This window comes from Neoarius graeffei, chromosome 15 (genome assembly GCF_027579695.1).
Source record: "Neoarius graeffei isolate fNeoGra1 chromosome 15, fNeoGra1.pri, whole genome shotgun sequence".
NCBI classification, from domain to species: domain Eukaryota; kingdom Metazoa; phylum Chordata; class Actinopteri; order Siluriformes; family Ariidae; genus Neoarius; species Neoarius graeffei.
Genome location: NC_083583.1, coordinates 31,320,702 through 31,338,874, shown reverse-complemented (window position 1 = coordinate 31,338,874; position 18,173 = coordinate 31,320,702). Strand labels below are relative to the sequence as shown.

Below are 18,173 nucleotides of genomic sequence, written 5' to 3'. Positions count from 1 at the left end.
GGTGAAACTAGATAATTATATCTTTGTTTTTATAGCCATATTTGTTGTCGCTCAAGCGCGACGGCCTGAAAGATTCACTCTCATCTCTTTAAAAGATGTTTTAAAGAAGCATTTCTTTCCTTCCCAGTCCCACTGGTCTACAGGAATGTTCAAAATGTTTCCTAAGAACAAATGAATGCAGAATAGGCAACAAACAACCTCAGATAAATTACATCATGCTAACTGGTGGCTACTACTTTCCCATTCTTTCTCATTCATTGTTAGCAACGTTAGCATATTCGGTGGAGCAATTCCTGTAAGTACGTTTCTAAGGTAACGGTATGTTGGTCTGGTCGTGGTTCAGCGCTCGTGCTCTTCTCGTGTCGTTAGCAACAATGCTAGCTAGTTTGTCATCCAGTGAGGAGGGTCTGGGTTGGAATCTTTAACATTTTTTCGCGTAGATAACAAATAATTACACATGTTTATAATGTCTCGTATGGGCGAACATGAGTGAGTTAACCTGATTAATATTAAAGGTGCCTAATTCGCACTAATTAAACCAAATAAAGGTGAGTTTGCTAGTTATTCAGACGCTTATATGTGGTATTATATATTTATTATAACTCTGGATTGGATAAACACGGCTTTTTCAGACCCCCGAGTCAACAGGTTTTCAACAGGGATATTTTTTTTTGTCTCCACAGGAGAGAGATAACTTTACAAAATCCGAAGTCTGAAGTAAGAAGTCATACATTAGTGTTTAATGATGTCATCCAGTGTTGTATTAACTGCTGCAGTATTGACTTCGCACCTACAGCACTGAATTAACTCTTACAGTGTGACATAAACTAAACTGTGCTTAGTTGAACACGAGTGAATTATGTATTTCTTAATTCAGCATTGTCAGTGTATGTTTACTTCACATTTTATGAGGTGAACTTAAAATACAGGTCAATTTCTAGGTGTACAAACAGGTTGCAATGCACTGCGCCTTTAGAACAAAGAGATCACCACTGATGGGATCAGATCACATGATATTTTGCCTTTCGTGATAGTCACCGTGTCAGATTAGGCAATTACAGTGCCAAAAATCATTACCGTACGTTGATCAGAAGACTGGCAACACAAGTTTGACTCTGATCAATCATCATTCACGTCCTTGCTTGTCATCAGGAAGGAGGCTCAAGAAATTGTCAATCACGGCGACACGGTGGTGCAGTGCTTAGCACGATCACCTCACAGTAAGAAGGTTCCGGGTTCGAACCTAGTGGCCGGCGAGGCGAGGCGAGGGCCTTTCTGTGTGGAGCTTGCATGTTCTCCCTGTGTCCGGGTGCTCCGGTTTCCCCGACAATCCAAAGACATGCAGTTAGGTTGACGTTGGGCGGCCTTGGGCTGAGGTGCCCTTGAGCAAGGTACCGAACCCCTGACTGCTCCCCGGGCGCTCTGGTGTGGCTGCCCACCGGTCTGGGTGTGTGTGCGTGTGTTCACTGCTTCAGATGGGTTAAATGCAGAGGATGAATTTCACTGTGCTTGAAGTGTGCATGTGACAAATAAAGGTTTCTTCTTCTTCTTCAGAAGGAACATCAAGTAACATATTGAAGAAATCATCAAACTAGGCGAGAAAATGCAAAAAAAAAAATCTCACATGCAGACACTTTTATCCAGAAAGACGTTCAACAAGACTCTGACATACCCACAGCTCAGGCAGCAGTTGGGGTTAGGTGTCTTGTTGAAGGGCACTTCAGCCATTCCTGCTGGTCCAGGGAATCAAACCGATGACCATTTGGTCCCAAAGTTGCTTCTCTAACCTTTAGACCATGGCTTCCCCACATCACTAGTCTTCAATTATAGTGGTGCTTGAACGTTTGTGAACCCTTTAGAATTTTCCATACTTCTGCATAAATATGACCCAAAACGTCATCAGATTTTCACACAAGTCCTAAAATTAGATAAAGAGAACCCAGTTAAACAAATGAGACAAAAATATTATACTCGATCATTTATTTATTGAGGAAAATGATCCACATATCTGTGAGTAGCAAAAGTATGTGAACCTCTAGGATTAGCCATTAATTTGAAGGTGAAATTAGAGTCAGGTGTTTTCAATCACTGGGATGACAGTCAGGTGTGAGTGGGCACCCTGTTTTATTTAAAGAACAGGGATCTATCAAAGTCTGATCTTCACAACACGTGTTTGTGGAAGTGTATCATGGCATGAACAAAGGAGATTTCTGAGGACCTCAGAAAAAGTGTTGTTGATGCTCATCAGGCTGGAAAAGTTTACAAAACCATCTCTAAAGAGTTTGGACTCCACCAATCCACAGTCAGACAGATTGTGTACAAATGGAGGAAATTCAAGACCATTGTTACCCTACCCAGGAGTGGTCGACCAACAAAGATCACTTCAAGAGCAAGGCGTGTAATAGTCGGCGAGGTCACAAAGGACCCCAGGGTAACTTCTAAGCAACTGAAGGCCTCTCTCACATTGGCTAATATTAATGTTCATGAGTCCACCATCAGGAGAACGCTGAACAACAACAGTGTGCATGGCAGGGTTGCAAGGAGAAAGCCACTGCTCTCCATACAGAACATTGCTGCTCGTCTGCAGTTTGCTAAAGATCATGTGGACAAGCCAGAAGGCTATTGGAAAAATGTTTTGTGGACGGATGAGACCAAAATAGAACTTTTTGGTTTAAATGAGAAGCGTTTTGTTTGGAGAAAGGAAAACACTGCTTTCCAGCATAAGAACCTCATCCCATCTGTGAAACATGGCGATGGTAGTATCATGGATTGGGTCTGTTTTGCTGCATCTGGGCCAGGACAGCTTGCCATCATTGATGGAACAATGAATTCTGAATTATACCAGCGAATTCTAAAGGAAAATGTCAGGACATCTGTCCATGAACTGAATCTCAAGAGAAGGTGGGTCATGCAGCGAGACAACGACCCTAAGCACACAAGTCATTCTACCAAAGAATAGTTAAAGAAGAATCAAGTTAATGTTTTGGAATGGCCAAGTCAAAGTCCTCATCTTAATCCAATGGAAATGTTGTGGAAGGACCTGAAGCGAGCAGTTCATGTGAGGAAACCCACCAACATCCCAGAGTTGAAGCTGTTCTGTACGGAGGAATGGGCTAAAGTTCCTCCAAGCCGGAGGATAATAATATTTTTGTCTCATTTGTTTAACTGGGTTCTCTTTATCTACTTTTAGGACCTGTGTGAAAATCTGGTGATGTTTTAGGTCAGTGGTTCTCAAACTTTTTTCACCAAGTACCACCTCAGAAAATACTTGGCTCTCCAAGTACCACCATAATGACCAACATTAAAATACAGTAGCGTAGTAGGCCTAAGTATTCATTAAAAACAAGGCGGAGGTTTTATTTAACAAGTATTTTTAATATCGTTGGCCACTGTAACATTACGCACAGTACTTTGAACAGTAACACTGTGTTTAAATATAGGCAAATAAAACACTGTCCTTAAATAATGAATCAAATAAAATTAATTGCACATAAAAGTTTAACTCTCTGGCAGCTTTCTCTCCACACATGATACGTGTCATCTCTTTGGCTAATGGTAAACACAGCAGTTCCCCGATTGTGTGCAGCTTACCGGCTCTGGCGATCAGGAGGCTGGCACGATATGAAGCTTCCTGTGCTTTGGCTACGGGTGTACCATAGGACAGAATGGTGGACTTGGACTGCTTCAGTTCATCACGTTTTCGTAAAAAAAATCCATTGGTTTGTCCTTTAGTGCTGTGTGTTTGGTTGTAAGATGCCGTTTGAGATGCGATGGTTTCATGGACTCATTGCTCAGAACGTCCCCGCATACAACACACTGCGGCCTGGGCAGCTCTTCTGTCCCGCTCCAGATTAATCCCAGTTTTATGTATTTTTCGTCATACTTCCTCCTCACTGGTTTCTGCCGTTTGCTAGCAGTTCTGGGGCTGGTTTTGCCACTGTCGTTAGCATCTGCACTCGGCTCACACACGTCCTCTTCAGTTCTCCCTCTCTCCTGATCCACGCTCCCATTCGCGGATTTAAGCCACGACAGTAATTTTGTCGTACTCGTCATAATTAGCAAAGCCACCTCCACCTTTTCCCATCACAGCCTAGTCTACCAATGGCGGATAACTGTCTGTCAGCGGAACCGGCGGGAATGCGTACGCACGCTACGTATGGCTACCCAGAAGCACTTGCAAACTTTTTAAAATTATTAACTTAATTTGTATTTCGGGGCGGCACGGTGGTGTAGTGGTTAGCGCTGTCACCTCACAGCAAGAAGGTCCTGGGTTCGAGCCCCGGGGCCGGCGAGGGCCTTTCTGTGTGGAGTTTGCATGTTCTCCCCGTGTCCGCGTGGGTTTCCTCCGGGTGCTCCGGTTTCCCCCACAGTCCAAAGACATGCAGGTTAGGTTAACTGGTGACTCTAAATTGACCGTAGGTGTGAATGTGAGTGTGAATGGTTGTCTGTGTCTATGTGTCAGCCCTGTGATGACCTGGCGACTTGTCCAGGGTGTACCCCGCCTTTCGCCCGTAGTCAGCTGGGATAGGCTCCAGCTTGCCTGCGACCCTGTAGAAGGATAAAGCGGCTAGAGATAATGAGATGAGATGAATTTGTATTTCCTTTCATTTTCTTGTCATCGGTTGATATTTTCATCCATTCGGATATTATGGATAGTATTTCACTTTTTTTTAAATTTATACTTAATTAAGTGATTCTTTGGCGTACCACTAGAATGGAGTACCACAGTTTGAGAATCACTGTTTTAGGTCATATTTATGCAGAAATATAGAAGATTCTAAAGGGTTCACAAACTTTCAAGCACCGCTGTATGTCAAACTGCAAGGCTTGTTCGTCGTTCCTGACGTTCATGTTTGGGCCTGATGCTGGAAATTTGTTGGCCACAACAAAATTGTGTCAAAATAAGACTTGTGTACTCTGATCCCGACATTAGTGCCACCACTGAACTGGTACAGATGTACCACACAGGCACAGCAGTATTGTTAGGCTTTTCAAACCACTGTTGGGTTGAGAACCAGTCCACCAACCAAAAACATCTGGCTTACAGCTGGTCAGAAACTTACATTGATGAAGCGCTGGAAAATAATTAACACACTGTATGGAAAAAGATGAGCTACAGTCTATAACTGTACGTGCACATGATGGACTGATGATGTAAAAGTGCAAGTGTATGTGAGTGTACAAACTAGGCATGCAACAACAAGAAGTGTACAACAACGGATGTGGAATAGTCAGTCAAATTGTATATGTACAAAGTGCACCTGTATAATAAACTGGCAAATAACTGTGGATTTTTTTTAGCTTCTTTTAAAGGCGTATTCACAATCTAGTAGCAGGTTGAAAATGGAAATAAAGTGGCAGAATTATCTGTAATCAGGCAGCTGAGCATGAAGAAGATAACTCGGTTCTGATTTCCTTATCATAGTATATTGTTAAAAGCAAAAAAGCATGCTTCGAAATTAGCTTTTCATTTTTCCATGTGAGTTAGAGTAAAACCAGATGTTTCTGTGTTTCATAACGACCTTTTGATGAGCGATGTGGAAATATGTGACCTCCTCCAGAAACGCAAAGCCTTCGCTTAATAATCTTCAAAGAAACATGTGGCTTCTAGGATTCATATCCCAGTTACCACAGCTGTATAAACGACATAAACTGTGCAGTAAATATCAAAACTTCTTGCATAACAATAACTTTTTATTTTTTTACACTTGCATCATCTGTAGTTGGGTTCAAAACTTCGGGGCCACTAGTAATAAGTGTTTATTAAAAAATAATAGCAGCTTTATTAGTCGATCCTTTTTATTCAACAATATTTTATCTGTCTGAGAAGCCTTTGTATGAAATTGAAATATATATGCATGCCCACAGGGCACTGATTTTTTTTTTCAAATACATGTCACTTCTTATTAGGGTTGGGCGGTATTACGGTAAGAAGGTATCCCGAGGTATCCAAAAGTACCAACAGTATCGGTCTCATTACCGTCATTTAAAAAAAATATATAATATCTAAATAAATATGGAGTACATGAGGTCATAATATAAAATAATAAATTGAAGATCGTCCCGAATAACTGTGTGATCGTATTTTCACTAATTCTATCAATTTCCTAAAGAAGTTCTCATCGCGTGCAGGGTTGTTTATGTCGTTACCATGGCAACCCTGCGTGACATTTTGGAGTCTGACAGATGAAGGAAGAGTTGCGTGATGCTTTGAAATATCTCTTAATGCTAGTGTTGCCACACGTCCAGGTTTTTCCGGGATTGTCCCGTTTTTTTGTGGAAAATGGAAAATGTCCAGGAAAATGGAATAACCTTCCCGGGACACGTTTTGTCCCGGTTTTTTTACTTCCTCACATTATCCCCATTGAAATAAACACAAATCATTAATGTTTCTCGCAGCCACTTAACATATTAATAGTTTTCACGTAAGCGGGCATATTGTAGGCAGCTACTTGTGTGGCCTCACCGAATGTTTGCGCACGCAGCCAGTCGCCGTTGCTAGGTGATCGTGGTCAATACAACGGCGGCCGCGCGAAATCAAAGATACTGGAATACCGTAATACCAAACAATAGGTGAGAGTTCCCTTGGTCGGTGCGCAAGTAGGCTGGCTGTCTACTTCCTATGTTCTGATTCTGATAAAGGCTGGTTCTAAAGCCTGGGCCAATTTCATCAATAAATGAATCATTAAATAAATCATTAAATATATCAAAAAAGAATGCCTGAACACTGGCGTGAGAAATGAATAAATCAGTTGTCCCAATAACATAGCACCTCTCTCTTGTGATTAAAACAAAGGATTAGGGCTATTTGGTATGATACGGTAGTCTAACTTTTAAAGTTCAGTTCTCCAGAGAAAAGGCTAAAACAACAACGAAGCAGACTGAGAGAAATTATATTGATTATATTTGTATTATTTTGATTTGGAAACGGAATGGGAGGAGAGACTCTTCAGGGGGCTGTTAGCCTACTATTAAATATTTGTTTAAAAAAAAATTGGCGTCCAAATAAGATCATTCCTATATGAACTTATTTTTTGTAATAATATTTGTGGTAGTGCCCATTTAAGGGTTAAGAAGACAAAATGAATTTTAACTAAACGCCTAACTGCACCAGTTGAACTGTTTTATTTTTAAACGTGAACATTCACATAAGGCATAAGGCATCGTAGATGTGCGTGTCCGCAGCCCTCAACCCCCGCGCTCGTACGTGCGCGCAGGCGCGACCGCCGACCGATGTGTCCCGGTTTTTTACAACTCAGATGTGGCAACCCTACTTAATGCACAAAATTCGCTTTGCTGCTTAATCCATACCACAGTGCACACAATTCGCTATGCTGCTTTTAAATAGTACATTTGAGGCATAGGCGCACGTTACACAGTAGGCCGAAACAAAATATTATTTTTTTCTCGGTAATACCGTATACCCCGGGAAAACACAGAGACGGTTTAAAGGTATCAAAATTTGGATACCGCCCAACCCTACTTCTTATCTTGTCTTTTAATGATTGTGTTAGGCACTATTATCTCTATTACATCGTCAGAATCAGAATGCTCTTTATTGTCATTGCATATTAACATACAACGAAATTTGGTGTCGCTCTCAGTGTTGCCAGATTGGACGGTTTCCCGCCCAATTGGGCGGTTTTGTTGGCGGGTTTTGAACATATTTTGGGCTGGAAAACGTCAGCAGTATCTGGCAACACTGGTCGCTCTTAAAACAAAGGAGAACTGTTCCCCGTTCACTCTACTCATCAGTCCATTCACTCACTTACACACATTAAAATAAGCAATCAATTAACTAAGTAATAACTAAAAATATAATTTAAATAGAATATAAAATAATTTAAAGTATATAAAACTATTTAAAGTGACTTATGCAGTTATTGCACATTAGTGTTTTATGATTGCAAATGAGGTCCAGTTGTTGTAGTGGCAGTGGAGGGGTGTGAGTTCAGTTCCCTGATAGCTGTTGGGTAGAAGCTGCTCCTGAGTCTGCAAATGCGAGCCTTTAAAGGAGAACGGAAGGCAAATTTTTTTATCAAAATTCTATTTATCTCGTTTTATTAAATGTTAGGAATGCATTTCTGACAGCTGTTTTGTCACTGCTATAGCAAGTTATGAGTGTTTGAAATATGCTATGTAATATATCAGTTCATATGTCAGAGCAATGACAGTAAACGAGATTCGCTGAGACCTGTGCGAGACTTCGTAGGACGGAAGTAAAATGTACAGCGGAAATCAAAGTGACCTACATCTGCCAACGTTGTCAAAAGACACGTGCGCCCTCTTTCGAATGCTGACGTAATCAAGCTGGAAGTTTTCCCTGTGTCCGAAATCGCTCCCTACTCACTATATAGGGCACTATATAGTGGGGACGCCATTTTGTAGCGCCGTCTGAAACCTTAGTGAGGATTATGTGGGAAATGCGCTCAGTATAATATGTATTTATCACAAAAATACATGCATGTATTTATTATTTTGAAAACCCACCAGCCGCCTGATCTGGCACGTTTTAATTGTGCGACAGTAATGACGTAAATACCAGCGCAACGGACTCGTCCTTATCCTGTCGTTTTTCCAACTCTTCTCTACTCCATGTTGGTTCGAAGTCGTATGGAATAATCTCCATCACTGATGAAGCTGGCAAATCTGGAAATGAATCTAAATTGGAATGATATGGCGATCTGGCCGCTGTGTAAAAAGTTTTCAAAATGGCGGCGCTGACACTTCACGTTTGAAGTCTCGCACAAGTCTTGTGAAGATCGCGTGGATAAGCGACGCCTGCCATGGACCAAACGAACTACATTCAACATGGCTAAAAACCAAAAAGGCTGATAAGTGTAATATAATATGCCAATACGAGTCACGATATAAGGTTAATAAAACCGAAAACGTAATTGAATAACATGTTAATTAAGCAATAAAGCAAGTTTAAAAATGGCTTCAGTTCCCCTTTAAGGCTCTTTCGCGTCTTCCACATTGCAGTAGTGAGAACAGGTTATGAAAGGGATGTGTATTGTCCTTAATGATGTTACAGTCTCTGTTGAGGCAGCAAGATTTGTAGATGTCCTCCAGTAAGATTTCCTACCAATAAGAACAAAGCTTTTGGGCTTATATTACTAACCCCATTTCCAGAAAAGTTGGGATATTTTCCAAAATGCAATAAAAACACAAATCTATGATTTGTTAATTCACGTGAACCTTTATTTAACTGACAAAAGTACAAAGAAAAGATTTTCAATAGCTTTACTGACCAACTTCATTGTATTTTGTAAATATAAACAAAGTTATAATTTGATGCTTGCAACACGCTCAAAAAAAAAGTTGGGACAATGGCATTATTACCTTTGTATTACATCACCTTTCCTTTTGATAACACTTTTTAATCGTATGGGAACTGAGGATATTAATTGTTGCAGTTTTGCAGTTGGAATTTTTATCCATTCTTCCTCGATACAAGACTTCAGCTGCTCAGCAGTCTGTGGTCGCCGTTGTCTGATTCTCCTCTTCATGATGTGTCATACATTCTCAATAGGAGACAGATCTGGACTGGCAGCAGGCCAGTCAAGCACATGCACTCTGTGTCTATGAAGCCACACTGTTGTAGCCTGTGCAGTATGAGGCCTGGTATTGTCCTGCTGAAATAAACATGGACTTCCCAGGAAGAGACACTGCCTTGATGAATATGACTCTCTAAAATCCCAATATATCAATGGTACCTTCACACACATGCAACTTGCCCATGATGTGGGCACTGATGTCCCCCTATACCATCAAAGATGCTGGTTTTTGTACCTTTCTCTGATAACAAACTGGATGGTTGTGTTGAACTTTGGCACTGAGAACTTGATGTCCAGTTTTCCTCAAAACAAGCTGAAACATGGACTTGTCTTACCACAGCACGTTTCCACTGTCTTTCAGTCCGAGATGAGCTCGGACCTGGAGAAATCGGCGGCATTCGTACATACCCATGAATGGCTTCCTCCTTGTGTTATACAGTTTCATGTTACATTTCTGGAATGCACCGGCAGACTGTGTTAAGTGACAACGGTTTTCTGAAGTACTCCCGAGCCCACATGGTTATATTTGTCACAGTAGCATGATGGTTTCTCGCCCGTAGTCAGCTTGGATAGGCTCCAGCTTGCCTGCGACCCTGTAGAACAGGATAAAGTGGCTCGAGATGATGAGATGAGATGAGTCTGAAACACCTAAAATCTTGCATTGAGAAATGTTCTTTTTGAATTGACTAATTTTCTCATGCATTTTGGCACAAAAAGGGTGAGTCACGACCCATCCTTGCTTGCAAAGACTGAGCCTTTGGTGCTGCTCCTTTTATACACAATCATGATAGCAATTAACCTGCTCATTGTGGAATCTTCAAATGGTATTACTTTTTGAATACCCTGTAAATGTTTAGTCTTATTTGACCTCTGTCGCAACTTTTTTTGAGTGTTGCAGGCATCAAATTCTAACTTTGTTTATATTTACAAAATACAGTTAAGTTGGTCAGTAAAACTGTCGAAAATCTTTTATTTGTACTTTTGTGAGTTAAATAAAGGGTCACATGAATTAACAAATCACACATTTTTACCTCGCCCAGGACGGAGTCCACTAGGGGGCGAGGTATTGTTTTCAGTTAGGTTTGTTTGTTTTTTTGTTAACAATATTATGGAAAAACGGCTGGACCAAAGTTTCTTCATGAAACTTTCAGGATAGATGGGCATTGGTCTCAAATAGAACCTCCAACATTTTGAGGGTCATCCGGTCAAGGTCACCAAAAAGGTCAAAATCGTTTTTGTTGTGGCTACTGCCTCATATAGAGGGATTTCACTGACGTCACCCGAAACTGGAAGTAAACAGACCCTGCGCCATTTTGGAAGACCAACAAACTCGTGATTAGGGGATAATAACGGCAGCGATATGTGAACCCACGAGAATAAAGTGGAGTGGCAAACGACTTAAACAAACAAATCTGAGCTGTTTTATTTATGATTTATTGGCCCAACAGTAGACTTGAAAGAAACCTGTGTGAGACTTGGCAAAAAACTGTGGATATAATGGATGTCTGTGCATGATCTGCGGACACTTTGAGGTAAGCAGACGCAAGAAATTCAGATTTAAAACATGCTAAATTGGCCCCAAGTTGATAACTGTATGAGGAGCAAGCCTCCCAGACTTCTACAATTTAATAATAATAATAATAATTTAGGATGGTTTGGGGCTTGCTCTCCCTCCTATTATATAAATAAAGCATAGTTGTTGTGTAGGCATATATCATAAATACATATGTATAATGGATAAATTAACCTAAATTATGGATACCTTAATAGTAACAAAAAGTATTAATTTTTCAACTGAAAATATATATTATTAAAAGATATCAACAAGATTACCTTGGCCATAACTATGTGTAGGTTATTCTTAATAACAGCTGTAATATCACGAACCAAGCCACTAACAACATAATTGTAAGCCTGTAGCCCTTTGTAGGCTTTCAAGTCATCAGCAGTGTAGGCACTGGGTGTAAACAACAAATAGTTTACAATGTCTGGGTAGCAAACAGATGGCAGAATTGGTGTCAGGTCCTCCTTATGTTTCCATTCTCCCTTGCCGCGAGTCTTATCATATGGGTCAAACCCATCAATCACAGCCAGTTTCTCCACATACCGTGCCCTTTCTGCAGCTGGTAATGTACTCACATAACCCGAATTATCATCCATCGTGTCACTTTACTCTCGCTCGTACTTTGTTTTATATTGTGTGTGCATGTACTTGGTCTTCCAATATGGCGCCTAACAAAATCTCGTGGTGCGGTGACGTCATGCGGTAGCCCTCTATAGAGGCGCTAGCCACTATGTCATCGTGCTGTAAGAATGTAAGTGTAACAGTCGCACACTGCGCATGCGCCTACATGTGTTCTGATTAAAATGGCCGGTGAGTGTATACAATTCGGTTCACCATACAAAATAAATGAACTAGACTAAAGAAATTGCTTTCAGACATGTTTATGCTTATTACAGAGGGAAAGTGTGTTCCATTGAGCTCTAGCGCTGGGCCATTTCCAGGAAATAAGAGTTTGGGTCATGGTGACAGCGTGTGTATGTCAGCTTCAGTTCAGAGGTTTCAGTTTCGAAAACTCTAAGAGGTAAGAGTAGAATAATATAAAGTACAGACACTTGGTATATTTTACTTCTGTGATTTTTAAATTGTTCATTTTTGGATTACGCTTCATTTTTGTAGCTCCTGCCTCATAGAGTAAATATATATGCTATATTTACTGTATGGACATGGGATCAGAAAACTATTTTATTCATAAGCAGTAGCCACATGTACTCATAGGGTACTTTTTTTTGCGATATCTTCCTTCATATTCATCATAAGTGCTACCGGGTGAGGTTTGTTTTGCCTGGCAACACTTGTTGTTTTTGTTTCATTTTGGAAAATATCCCAACTTTTCCAAAAATGGGTTTGGTAGTTAAAAGAACAGTTTGGCCCAAATGAACTGTACAGAGTGTTAGTCTTATCCCACGTATGTCATGCAGTGTTCTTCGATTATGTCTCGCTACAAGTTCTGTTCATTGTTCCTGATGTTCATATTCGATCTCAACACTGGAAATTTGTCTGCCATGATAAAATTGTGTCAGAATGGGGCTGAATTCGCGTAGCTGATCAGGCATAAGGAAAGCTTCCAAGTCGCTTCTACGTAACCTCTGTTTCGACATAAACAGATTTATTAAACAACAGAATCCGTGTGTATTAAAATTGTATATGCAAATCAATTGGGAATTATATAGCAGGGTTCTCCAGAAAATCTGAAGTAGCTGGTCAAAGGCGTACCAATACTAGAGTAGTCTGGGGACATGCCTGTACAGGGTCACGGGCAAGCTAGAGCCTATCCCAGCTGACTATGGGCGAGAGGCGGGGTACACCCTGGACAAGTCGCCAGGTCATCGTAGGGCTGACACACAGAGACAAACAATCATTCACATCTACAGTCAATTTAGAGACACCAATTATCCTAACCTGCATGCCTTTGGACTGTGGGTGAAACCGGAGCACCCGGAGGAAACCCACGCTGACAACATGCAAACTCCACGCAGAAAGGCCTTCGTCGGCCACTGGGCTCGAACCCAGGACCTTCTTGCTGTGAGGCGACAGTGCTAACCACTACACCACCGTGCCGCCAAGTTACTAACCATTTCCCTGTAAAATACCTGCAAAATATGTATGAAATTTCCCTCCAGATGTGTGTGCGCATGCTTGGCTTTCTCATTTACCCTCTGGCTCTCTAACATAACTACGTGGAGTAACAACTACATATGCTACGGCGTGGTCATGTGGTCCAGCTCAGCCAATCAGAGTGTGAGAATCGATCAACAAACATGGCGTCACTTCCAGTCATGCTAGACCCTAATCGAAGGCAATTTCATGGTGAAATAATTGGATTTGCAGCAAAATATGGGCAGCAGAGACAATATAAATCGCTTGATCTTTGAAAGGCAAGTTTTTATTTTTTTCTGGGATTGAGTAGTCGGCGCAGACCGTCTCTGTCGGCGGAGAGAACTGCCGGTTGCCAGCGCTTGTGGACAGCTTTTATATAGTGACATGAATGATTTTTTATGTGTAATTCTACCTGCAGACTTTGGGCAGCAGGTGTCCTTTTGTCCGTTCTCACAGTCATTGTTGCATGCAGTGTCGGAAATCACAAGAAATTTAGTATTACTGACCTTTTAAAAGCGGTGTGAAATGATGAGTTTCAGCTGCAGGAAACTTTTTTTTTTTGCTGAACTTTCACATTAAGCCTGACAGCATCTTGTTTGAGAAATATCATCTCCAAATGGTCTTATTAGATTTGTCATAAGCAGTCAGATAAAAACAGTTCTTGGTGCTTGACTCTACCACATCCGTGCATTCCACATCTGTATTACTGTGTATTTTCTCATCGGTGTTTTGACCTGTGCATTCCTCGCTTATCTTTCACTGCAGCGTGTGTTTCCTCCCTCTCTGTTTCCAACCCCTGCTGTCTGTGGTACCGTCTTTGCTTTTACAGAAAGACCAAAACCCCAAACCATGATACAGCTTTCCTGTTATTCGGGTTGAGTGGAATATGTTCATTTTACTGTTTAGCATATTGAATAAACACAAAGATGAATAACCGATAAATTGTAACTGTGCGAACACCAGGCTGCCTGGGGAGGTGAAAATATTTGGCAGCATTTGCGCAAGGCTATGCTATGCCATTGGCAAGGAAATATAAGGACAGCTGTTTTCTTATTTCTTATCATGGCCAGTTTTGTATGTTGTCTTTGGAAAAAGGTAATCCAATAATTTTGTTTGATGAAGAGTAAAGAATATATCAGTAGAACAATTAACAATTTTGTAAGTTAAGTAATGAAACATGACAAGTTTGTGCAGTTGTGCTGTTATAGAAAAATAATCAATGGTAAGGTCAGGAGGGATGTAGCTTGACAGTTTTGGGCTGTTACCACCCCAAAGCCCATTCGTTTCCAATAACAATCCCAAATTATTATACATGCAGGACACTTTTTCCATGGAATAAAAACATTTATTTTTTTTGTGGTCCAAATCCTGCATGCTGATTGGCTGGCGAGTGGGTCCGTATCCTACGGTATGGACCCCAGTTACGGACCCCAGTTACGGACCTCTGGCGACTCGCTTGTTCACAACAACAAACATAGTAGCATTTTTTTGTCAACATTTATCTTTTTTTTAAATTTAGATTTATTTATAAGATTATCAAAAATCTTATAAATTTTTGCCAGCATTTCTCAGGAAAATAGCATTAATTTTACAGCATGGATAGCGATAACGACAGTCTTTACAGCAAAAGCGAGTTTTACTACCCTGAGGAAGACAAAATAAAAGAAAACATTTCAGGAGAAAGCTAAAAACCTCTAACTTGCTTACAGTTTGATCTCATTAGTTAATGAGGCCCATTTTGGACCATGTTATCCTAATACATAATATTACGTTCGGTAAAAACTTTAAACCAGTACAATCTCTTCTTCAAAGTTTCACCAAATGGCTTTATTTATGCAATATAAAGGTCATAATAATACTGTATAACTTTGGTCGAGCAAAAACACTGAGCAAAAACATGGCTGAATCCTGAATGACTCAATTTTGTATAAATAGGGGACTACATAGGCGGCAAAATGTAGTTTTTTTCCTGCCATGGAAGTGCACTTGTATACCGAGGAGGAAGCCATTTGCATTACAGCCGTGAATGAGGATTCAAAAAGGCGCCTTGGCTCGGCTCGGTTTTCCCTTTCGGGCGCTCTCGCTTTCTGCTAGAATTTGGTAAAGAAAAAAAATATATTATTTACCAGCTTAAGGTCGGTCCGTATGGTGAAATACTGTGACCTCAGCCTTGAATACTGACCTCGGCCCAGAGGGCTTTGGTCAGTACTGTCAATACCTCGGTCACAGTATTTCACTATACGGACCTCCCAGCTAGTAAATAATATATATGTATTCTGTTCCCTTCTAGTGGTTTTCATTCATTTGGTTTGATAGCATGCAATATTGTTAGCATATTGCTTATCCTATGTGTATTACATCACTCTACCCAATGGAGAATGAGCATTGAATATGGTTTATGATATTGCATGGTTGTCTCGACAAAAACTTCCATGCTAGCGAGCAACTGTGACGATTTGTAAACAAACATGGCTGCCGGGTTTGCTTTGTGAAATATGGAAGATTACAGAGAATTTTACAGAAAGACGCATTGAACACCCGAAAGGAATGTATATGTATTATAATAATAATAATAATAATAATAATAATAATAATATTGGCTGGCTTTTTTGTCATGGTATATCAGATATATTCCGTTCAGCTAGCATGATATTGGACTCATCTTCAACTTGGTCAGTATCATGCTAATATAGCTTCTGGTGTCTTGTGCGACTGACATGAGTTTTTTTTTTTGTATGTACAACTCTTTGTATTTGGACTCTTCCACTACTTTATCTGTAGCTGTCCCATGCTTGGCCAAGGTTTTATATGTAAATAAATCTGCTAGCACTATAGGCAAGTGTGCATTTAAGCAAAACATGACTCGAAGGACTACACTACACTGTTTCATCTTCATGCAATCTGAATAAACAATGAGTCTAAGGAACATTAGAGGAAGTGAGTACTGATGTAGTAGTGAGTGTGTGTGGACAGGGTTTTGCATTATGGCTGCAACCTCTTGTTTTCCTCATACAGGCATTTTCACAGTCTCCTGGAGTACTGCGGACGGAGAGAAATGTGGGTTCATGCTCCAATATTTATATACAGTAGTGTGCAAAAGTCTTAGGCACCCTATTTTTTTCATACAGACTTTGTTATAATTTCTATTTTATGACTTCTACATTAACAAGTCAGTACAAAAACATTTTAGAGTCCAAACGTTCTTTTTCCAGCACAAAATTAAATGTTACAGAAAAAAATGTTTGTATCTGAGCAGCATATTACATAAGAGAGCACTTTTCAGATTAAAAAAGAAAACGTAATGAAGGCTGCTGGGTTTTGGTGCAAAATGAAGAAGTGAGTGTGACAGTCAAAGTGTCCAGAAGAACTGTGGCTGGTTCTGTAAGATGCTCAGTAAAACCTACAGCTCATTTCCTTATAAAGCTGCACTCACTGTACCTGAGACTACTGTTCTTTTTTAAAGCAAAGAGTCGTCTCTCACCAAATATTGACTTTGTTTCATTTATTATGGCTTACTGATTACTGTTTATAGTATTTTTTAATGTTGAAACATTTAATTTCATTATTGTTTAAGCCATTTTTAGTCTACAGTGGGCGGCACGGTGGTGTAGTGGTTAGCACTGTTGCCTCACAGCAAGAAGGTCTTGGGTTTGAGCCCAGTGGCCGGCGAGGGCCTTTCTGTGTGGAGTTTGCATGTTCTCCCTGTGTCTGCGTGGGTTTCCTCTGGGTGCTCCGGTTTCCCCCACAGTCCAAAGACATGCAGGTTAGGCTAATCGGTGGCTCTAAATCAGACCTGGGCATTTTCCGGCCCGCGGGCCACATCTGGCCCTTTGGTTCATTCTGACCGGCCCGCGTAAGGTTAATTAGAAATTACAAAATAAACGTATTTTCTAATTTTACCTTATGCATGGACTGAATGTGCATTGCTTTTATTTTGAAGTTGTGTTCAACAAAAACGCAATGCGCGCGACATGAACATGACATGAAATCCCACGAAACCTAATCCCGCGATAACTACTTCCGTAATTTGTCCAGACCAACCACAAACTTGTACATCATCCTTCAAACGGTCCAGCCAATCACATAGTGTGACGTCACCAGCAGGCGCCCGAGCCGATCTGTAGATCTGATACCTACACCGAATCGACTGATGATCATCTGTCAGCTGTGCTTCGCATCTCCACCTCAGACATTCAACCTGACTTTGATGCACTCGTTAAAGACCAACAGAGACTAGATTTCTCTCACTGAACAAATAAAAAACACCAAATGAGGTGATTAGACTACAAATGTGGGCATCGTTATTATAATATGATGTATCTTGCTTGATATTTGGAGTAGAAAGACAATATTGTGATGTCTTTATTGTGTTTTGGGGTGAATGTGACTGGGGAAAAAATGGTACAAACGTTCACATTTTGTTAACCATTGTTTTGGGAAATTTGATTGAATAAATGACATTTTTTGTAAGGCAACCTCGTTTTTCCATACTCTTACCAGTCTTAGCAGCTTGTAAAAACAATGATATTTATTGCTTTATATAAAGAAATACAATTAATATTATGCAGAATTTAGTTCAGCCTTATGGTCCGGCCCTCCACAAAATTTTCTGTTTCTCATGTGGCCCTATGGAAAAAATAATTGCCCACCTGCTCTAAATTGACCGTAGGTGTGAATGTGAATGTGAGTGTGAATGGTTGTTTGTCTCTATGTGTCAGCCCTGCGATGACCAGGGTGTACCCCACCTTTCACCCATAGCAGGGCTCGACATTAGCACTTGCCTGATGGCCCGGCGGTGTTTTTTACGTCTTTCAGGCCAGTTCAGGCCACTAAATTTGGCCAAACAGTGGCCCGGGCGGGCCAGTACGTTTTCGATACAAATTAACAAATTTTATTACTCATATTTTACCCAGAATTGTAAAGAAATTGTTCGTAAAATGCACCTTTTCGAT

General features: G+C 40.6%; 1 protein-coding gene across 2 annotated transcripts in view; it reads left to right on the top strand.

Annotated features, from left to right (window-relative positions):
• sh3gl3a (SH3-domain GRB2-like 3a) overlaps positions 1–18,173 on the top strand; it is a 136,337-nt gene that overhangs the window by 297 nt on the left and 117,867 nt on the right. The window lies entirely within an intron of this gene.